Here is a 9395-nt window from a genome sequence, read left to right as displayed (position 1 = left end):
AGTGGCTCAGTTTTACATATATATTCCTTTTCATATTCTTTTCCATTATGGTTTATCCCAGGATATTGAATATAGTTCCCTGTGCTATACAGTAGGACCTTGTTGTTTATCCATTCTGTATGTAATAGTTTGCCTCTGCTAACCCCAAACTCCCAATCCACTCCTCCCCCGCCCCCAGCCATTTCTTCTCTAACTCCATTCCCGTAGATTGTTTCCCTTCCTGCATGAACACTTTTCATTTCTTTGATGCACCTTCCTTTTTGGTGACCAATTTCCTCTTTTGACTATCCATTTTTGTAAAATGTCATGTGGGTTTCGCACTGGGAGACAAGGAGGCAACACAATGACACACTTTGCTGTCAGGGGAAGGGGGCAGCACTGAATAACACACACAGCGACCAGTCACCAACAGACTTTGAAAGAAGTGACACTGTAACGGAGACTCTGACTCCATTTGTTCATGTTTGACTACTGACATCTTTTAAGCCTCACCCCTTCCTCCTCCCCTGCTGCCCCACATCTGGGCAAGTGAAAAGAAAGCCCAGGCACTCCCTCTCTTGGCTGCATTGGGTCTTCATTGCTGCACGGGCTTTCTCTAGTTGTGGTGAGCGGGGGCTACTCTTCGTTGTAGCGCACAGGTTTCTCATTGTGGTGGCTTCTCTTGTTGCAGAGCACGGGCTCTAGGTGCGCGGGCTTCAGCAGTTGTGGCTCACGGGCTCTAGAGCGCAGGCTCTGTAGTTGTGGTGCATGGGCTTAGTTGCTCCACGGCATGTGGGATCTTCCAGGACCAGGGATTGAACCCATGTCCCCTGCATTGGCAGGCGGGTTCTTAACCACTGTGCCACCGGGGAAGCCCTCAGGTGAAGTTTTAAAATATTATCTTTCATTTGACCTGAATATTTTTACCTTTGTGAAATGGCTCAACCAAACAATATTTGTTTCCATTTTATTATTTAATAACGTATCATTGTAAGTTATGACACTTAAGCAAGTGACCCTTAGAATGTGTATCTGTGGTGGGTGTCATGTTCCTTCCTGTCAAAAAGATGGGAAATCTAGACATCTGGGAAGTAGCTGACACAAGGCAGTCTACATCAAAATCTTGCACTCTGCATTACGAAAAAAAAATGTATTTACACACACGTTTTTAAAGAAAATCCTATGTGGGTTCTTTCAAAGTAACCATGTTTGGGTCAAATGTTTTAAATGTAAGTCTTCTCCTTCAAAATAAATAAATAAGGATGAACCAATTCCAAGTTGGTTGATAATGAAGCTCAGCTCCACCCACGGAGTTTACAGCATCAGAATCCATTCCTTCACTTAATCAGAAGCTCCATAATCATGTATTGTTTTTCTTTAATGACTGGCTTTTCTTTTTAAAATAATAAAACCTGTATGACTTACCTCCTTCCTCTTTCTAGCATCCCTGTCTCCTTGTCACACGGATGAGCCCAGGTGGACTTGGTATGTTGGCCCCAGAGTGTTAATTTCTTCTCTGCAGCTGAGAAGTGTCAACTCAAAAGTTTGCAGGAACCAAACTCAAATTTTTATACATTCTAAAAATTCTTGTACTGAATAGGATAAACCTTGACTCCCTTTTTTCATTTGTAGATTAAGTGGGATAGTACCTAATTTTGGCATTTACACATAACACGTAACCTAGCTGCTTTGGGATGGTCTTAGAATATTTTCCTGGCAATTTTTTCCATTTCTTGACTCCTCCCTGCAAACAAAATGACAGTGACACTTCATCTTGACCTTTTCCCTTCTTTTTGGTTTATGCCTATTCTATTTTAATTAAAAATGTATACATAAAGTTAAATTTTAGGCTGTTAAAAATATTTTTTATACATTCAGCTGTTTTAAACATATGTCCAATAAGCAGATTTTTAGCCATTTAGAGCTTGCCTGCTTTGCATACCCTGAGAAACTGTGCCTAACATCTGCTAACTAGAAAGATAAAGCTTCTAGGAGCTATAAAGACCCCAAACTGCTGTGCCCTTTGGAGCTCTCTGATCCACAGACTCTCTGCCCAGAGACATCACCTACCATGTGAGCCCTGTATCCCTGGGGGAGGTCCCTTGCCGTCCTCCTCTTCCACGCTGTGGTCTCCTGCACAGAAGTCTCTGGATGGTCCCAGCCCAGAGGGACTTCCCGGGGTGGAAACCTGTCAAAGCCCACCTGAGAAGCCTGTGTGTACTACTGCCACCTGGTGGTCATGTCTATTTCTTTGATCAACCCTGAAATCCCTAGAACCCCCTTAACGCTCCTCTATCCAAAAACTATCCTCTATTTTTCCTTGAGGAAGTCAAAATTCTAACCAGGACAGTGCATCTAACAGCCCCAAATTCAGAAAGTGAGAACCAGAGGGTGATTTCCAAGTGTCTGTGAAGATGCAGGAACACTCATGACAGCACCTTGGATTTGGCATCTTTGATGGAAGCCCAAAGGTAGATTTCAGCTGGAAGAAGATGCTTCAAGAAGTTGGTGCTCAGTTCAAAATCAGAACCGAGAGAGGGACTTGGAAGTTGTTGCTATTTAAGATTCATGTAGGGGGACTTCCCTGGTGGCACAGTGGTTAAGAATCTGCCTGCCAATGCAGGGGACACGGGTTTGAGCCCTGATCCAGGAAGATCCCACATGCCGTGGAGCAACTAAGCCCATGCACCACAACTACTGAGCCCGCACTCTAGAGCCCACAAGCCACACTACTGAGCCTGCATGCCACAGTGTGCCACAACTACTGAAGCCCGCACACCTAGAGCCTGTGCTCTGCAACAAGAGAAGCCACTGCAATGAGAAGCCTGTGCACCGCAACGAAGAGTAGCCCCCGCTCGCTGCAACTAGAGAAAGCCCGCGCGCAGCAACGAAGATCCAATGCAACAAAAAATTAAGATAAATAAGTAAATTAATTAAAAAAATAAAATTCATGTATGAAGGCAGTAGTCACATTTCTGGTCCTCCCATTCTGGAAAACCACAGAGCAGTTTTTGCTGTACAAGACTAATTATTTTTGTCAGGAATTATGTGATCAGAAGGAGTCGAAATCTACTCCAATTATCACAGGACAAAAGTTAGAATTTGTTACCTTGTGTCCCAAGCATAGGATGTACAGGCCCCAAGAGGCGCTACAGTCAGGAGCTGGAAAGTCAGACGGAGTGTTCTGGGTTGAATTGTGTCTCCCCACACCCCCCAGTGCATCCATGTGTTGAAGTCCTAACCCCCAGCACCTCAGAAGGCGACTGCATTTGGAGACAGGCCTTTAAAGAGGCAATTAAGGTAAATGAGGTCATGTGGGTGGACCCTAACCCAATATGATTGGTGTCTTTATAAGAGGAGATGAGAACACAGACAGGCACAGCGGGAGGACCACGTGAGGACACAGGGAAGAGATGGCCGTCTACATGCCAAGGAGAGAGGCCTCAGAAGGAACCAACCTGTTGATGGCTTGATCTCAGGCTTCCAGCCTCCAGAACTGTGAGAAACAAGTATCTGTTGTTTAATGCCCCTGGCCTGTGGTTCTTTGTTACTGCAGCCCTCACGAACTCACACAAGAGGTGTGAGGTCACGGGTCCCACCTCTGCGGAGCCCATAGTCTCTTCTCTGCTTTTTCGGCTCAGCTGCCTCATTCTTTGTATATACAGGCAGGTGGCTTTCTCTGAAGTGATGCACACACGACACAGGTGGTCTCACCAGCTTGATTCTGGGTGATGGCTCTCAGCTCCTGGGCCTCAAACCAGCTATCTGGAGTCTCCAAAAGAGGGCACCTGACCCACCCAGTTGGGTCAAATGTCCAGTTGGTGTAACAAGAGCTGTGGCTGGGGGAGAGGAGAGTCACACGTGCAGGATGGGAACTGTGCCCTCCCGATCCACTTGAGATGTCCCTGAGGAGTGACCCTCAGATCTGGGGTCAGGGAGGCAGGCAGCCCTAGGAGCGAGCAAACCTTAGAGATTTAAGTGTAACTACCAGACAAGGCCAGCAAGATATGGGCCTCTGGGCTGGACCACACTTCCTGTCCCTACTCCTCTTGGCTGGCAAATGGACAGTGAAAATGTAATGGAAAGGACAGGGCTCCAGCAGCTTACCTCCAAAGCCTGGACACCACTAGACATAAAAGAAGTCGGTGGGGCTTCCCTGGTGGCGCGGTGGTTGGGAGTCCGCCTGCCGATGCAGGGGAAATGGGTTCGTGCCCTTGTCCGGGAAGATCCCACGTGCCGCGGAGCGGCTGGGCCCGTGAGCCATGGCCGCTGAGCCTGCGCGTCCGGAGCCTGTGCTCTGCAACGGGAGAGACGGCAGCAGTGAGAGGCCCGCGTACCGCAAAAAAAAAAAAAAGAAGTCGGTGATGAGTTTAACTGTGACCAGGGAGAGAGCAGACAGACACACACAACCACACACATGTACATACACAATACACATGTGCATATGACCACACATGCACACACGCAACACAAGTACACACACAACCACACATGTACACAAACCACACAGTACACAGTGCAATACACATGCACACACATACACGATCACACGTGTACACATGCACACACACACATACTACACACATGAGCATACAGATGTACACACAAGCACACATGTACACACACATACAACCACACACGTACACACAATCACACACACAAATGCACAATACATGCACACACACAGCCCCTCAGCTGTCATGTTGTGATTTTTCTTCCCTTTTTTCATACTGTTATTTTTATTTTAAGAATAGACAAAATGCACACACATGGGGGCAGAATGGAAAGGAAGCATCCAGTGTGCTTCTTCTGTGTCCCTAAGAGTGGACACAGATCCCACACGTAAATAAGGACAGTCTTAGGTCCCTGGAAAATTTTAGTTAAGCAAGTACACATGCTTCTTTTCAAAAAAAGGAACATAAGAAAATGTAAAGATATTAAATAATGTACTTATTGATACTTTCAGATTACAGAAATGACAAGCTTTAGCAAAAAAGGGGAATTTAGTTTTCAGATATGGGCCCGTGACATGGAAACCACAGACAGAAAGGCCCCGTGGACCTTGGGGATGACTCCAACTCCATCAGGCCTCTCCCACCTCATCTACACCCCTTGAGCACCAGCTGTTGCTTTCGGTGCTTCTCTCTTATCTCACTCTGTTTCCCAGTTCCCAGAAGAGGAAAGAGCTGTTTATTCTATTGCCAAATTCACAGGGACGGCCTCTGACTGTTCTGGCTTGTTGGTGCTCCATCTTTAGACCATGAAGAGCCACAGAGAAAGTGGCGTCACGCGCAGCTCTGATGTAACCAGATTCACGGACAGAGGAGGCTGATTCCGGGAAAGTGCAGACAGGTGGTCGAGATGCCAGGGGCAGTGAGGTGGGGAGACAAAATTACAGCCGTCCACTTCCGCAAACAGGCAACAAAAGGGAAAACCTATCATTACACCATTAAAGATAATAGTTGGAACATTTGAATGCCATTTTTTTTTCCCACTGAGAAAGGGCACTTTCTCCAGACTTTAAAAAATAGGGATAGGAAATTGTGGGTATTTTAAAGTTTTCTTTTAATATTTTAATGTATTTTCTAAATTCTCATATGAGTCCACTTTTATAATTTGAAAAAATACCCTATATTTAAAAAGTAATGAGAGGTATTTCAGGAGACATCAAATTTTCCCAAGTTTTATTTCTGTTTTCTGAACACTTGTAACTTGTGCATCGAATGCATGATTCATGAGTTCCCATCGTGAAATAACTTTATCTGTCACTGTTCTTTTAAACTTATTCAGTGGAACTAGTTTTTCTCGGTGCCTGGGTGAAAGCTCCCACAGCTGTCTGACTTCTGGAAGTCACTTACGTAATGCAAATCGTCTCAATACAGAAAAGAGTGTCTCTAGTGCCCTGCAATTTTCTAAACTCAAACTTGATTTAATTGAGGTGTCTCTCCTCTACCAGGTGGGAAGTTTGCTGCTGGGAGAGGGTCTTTCTCTCATTGTCCAGTGTTCTATTTCTTCCCAAACCCTCCAGTTGGCTAACCTTGTTTCTGACACCTGCAGGGTTGGGGGTCACCTGGGGTCCTGGGGAGACAAGACAAGGAATGATCAGCATTGGGTTGGTTCTGCCATGAGTTGGCTTCTTGCTCTCTGGTGCTGGCAGAGGCTCAAGGCTGACTCTTTCTTTCGTGGGCATTTGTGCGAGTGCCTCAGAGACCTTCCTCTGCCCACCCACGCGAGCAGGTGTCGCCCACGTGCAGTTCCCTAATTGGAGGTAACCACTTCCTTCTGGTTCACTGTTTGTATTTCTCCCAGAGCCGTAGGAGTCTGGCATGACCTGTGGCTCTTTGCTCATCCAGGTGTCCCTCCTGGACAAGATCTAACCCACAATGGCTTTCTCTTAGGTGGCCCACGGCTGGCCCACAGGAAGCATCCGTGCCCCTTTGGGGGTGCCGGCTTCCCACACGACCACCCCTTCCTCCCTTCCACTACCTGCAGGGCCGCTGCATCTCCCACCCTTCAGATTTGTCAGGTGGCAATCAAGACACTTCTTTCCGAGTCCCCCACCAGATGGAACATGAACCAGGCTCTCCTTGGGGTTCCCTTAATGCTTTTTCTGATTTCTGGCCAGTGCTGGGGGGAGGAGCCTTGGAGGCTTAAGGGCAGGGGAGTCACTTGATCCAATTGACCTCCTTATAGGATCCCTCTGACTGTTGTGTGGGAAACGGAAAGTTTTGGAGGAGCCTTAGAAGGACAGAGCTGGGTCTGGGGCCGAGAACATCTGGCTCCACTGCTGGATGATGACCTTGACACGTAGCTTAACCTCTCGGAGTCCCAGAGTTCTTGTCCGTAAGCTAGTGATAATAATAATGCCATTCACCGCATGGTGGTGTTGAACAATTCAACAATGATTTTTCAGGCAGCTCTTCTGTGCCGGCCACGCTGTGAGGCGCTGAGCACAGTGAGGGTGGTAAGGCTGTTTCAAGGCTGTTATCCTTGTGCTGCTTCAGTTCGTGGTCCGATGGAGGGAGCTGCTCTGGGTCTCACATCAAGGGCTGCAAAGAAACACGCTCCCAGTGTTGGAACCCATCTGGGTGTCTCACTCATTCCTGGAGACTCAGGCCAGGTGCTGTGACAACCTGGACAGCATCACTGCACCCTACTATTGCACTTTTTAAATTCTATAATGTTGAAGTAACTTGATTTCTTTGCCTTGTTTTGGTATAGCTTATCATTTGTATTATTAATCTTTTAGTGTTTGATTTTGACATTTTTTTGGTATACTAATGATAGCGTTGAGTCAAAATCTGCTCTCCCATGGCTTCCAACGTGTAGAAATACCAGCTGGTCGGCCTCAGTCTCCTCAATCCAAGGGTGGCGACAGGAGCATATTGTGTTGCATTATTGTTTATTGCTTTTATTTTTTTTTTTAAAGATTTTTTTGATGTGGACCATTTTCAAAGTCTTTATTGAATTTGTTCCAATATTGCTTCTGTTTTATATATTTCGGTTTTTTTGGCCGTGAGGCATGTGGGATCCTAGCTCCCCAACCAGGGATCAAACCCGCACCCCCTGCATTGGAAGGTGAAGTCTTAACCACTGGACCACCAGGGAAGTCCCTATTGGTTTGATTATTAATATGCTTTCAGACAAAATCTAGTTTAGAAGGAATATAACTTTTTTGCATTTTTTTGGTTGAAGTGTAGTTGATCTACAACGTTGTGTTAATTTCTGCTAAACAGCAAAGTGATTCAGTTATACATATACATATATATATATATATATATATATATATATATATATATATATATATATACACACACACACACACACATATACTTTTTTTTTTTTTCGGTACGCAGGCCTCTCACTGTTGTGGCCTCTCCCGTTGCGGAGCACAGGCTCCGGACACGCAGGCTCAGTGGCCATGGCTCACAGGCCCAGCCGCTCCGCGGCATGTGGGATCTTCCTGGACCAGGGCACGAACCCGTGTCCCCTGCATCGGCAGGCGGACTCTCAACCACTGCGCCACCAGGGAAGCCCCACATATACATTTTTAAAAATTCTTTTCCATTATGGTTTATCACAGGATACTGAATATAGTTCCCTGCGCTATATACAGTAGGACCTTGTTGTAAGTCAGAAAGAGAAAGACAAATACCATATGATATCACTTACATGTGCAATCTAAAATATGACACAAATGAATCTATCTAGGAAAATAACTTTTTAACTTTTATTTTTTTCTTTTTGACCACGCTGCACAGCTTGCAGGATCTTTGTTCCCCGACCAAGAATTGAACCCGAGCCCTCGGCAGTGAAAGCGCTGAGTCCTAACCACTGGACTGCCAGGGAATTCTCTTATTTTTATTTTTGATTGTGATGAAATACACATAACGTAAATGTTATCATCTTAACCATTTTTAAGTGTAGAGTTCGATGGCATTAATTACATTCACATTGTCGGGCAACCATCACCACCATCCTCTCCAGAACTCTTTCATCTTCCCAAACTGAAACTGTCCTCATTAAACAATAACTCCCTATCTCCCTCTCCCCAGCCCCTGGCCCTCACCATCCTACTTTCTATCGCTATGATTTGATACTCTAGGGATCTCACATAAATGGAATCATACAGTATTTGTCCTTCTGTGATGGGGTTCATTTCACTTAGCATGATGGCCTTAAGGGTCATGCATGTGGTAGCATGTGTCAGAGTTTCCTTCCTTTTTATTTTTGATTTTTAAGCTTTACTGAGGTATAATTGGCAAATAAAATGGTAAGATATTTAAAGGGTACAATGAAATGATTTAATATATTTATACATTATGAAAGAATTCCCACCATTGAGTTAAATAACACACTCATCACCTCATATATTTACCTTTTATTTGTTTTGGTGAGAACACTTGTGTTAATACATAGAGATGCAACTGAACTTTGCCTGTTGACTTCATATCTGGCAACTTTGCTGAATTGCTTATTCGTTCTAACCGGGTGTTTTGTGTGTGCGTGTGTGTGCGTGTGTGTGTGTGTGTGTGTAATGGATTGTAACTTTTTGAATGGTTTCAAAACCACACTCTCTTTACCTATTAGAAGGCTGTGCACAAACACTCTTTGTAACACATTCTGAACACTGATGTGTACAGAATCCTGACCACTCTATGCTGGTGCCTGTGTGGACAGAAAAAGCAGACCTTAATGACTGCCAAGTGGGCTCTGAGTCTGTCAGTTACACAAAATCAAGTGTAAATGGTTGCTATGCCAGGTGGAACATGAAAAGGGGATATTCAAGAGATCTTTTTAGACATTTTCAATTTTCTTAGTGTTAAATATAGACTCTGAATACATTTAAATTATGCTAATCCCAGCATGTCAGAATTGTCACCGAAAATGGTAAATAATGTTTAGTAGAAAATCGC

This window comes from Orcinus orca, chromosome 15, assembly GCF_937001465.1.
Source record: "Orcinus orca chromosome 15, mOrcOrc1.1, whole genome shotgun sequence".
Taxonomy (NCBI): Eukaryota; Metazoa; Chordata; class Mammalia; order Artiodactyla; family Delphinidae; genus Orcinus; species Orcinus orca.
The sequence above is the reverse complement of the archived record's forward strand: the minus strand, read 5'-3'. Positions refer to the sequence as shown.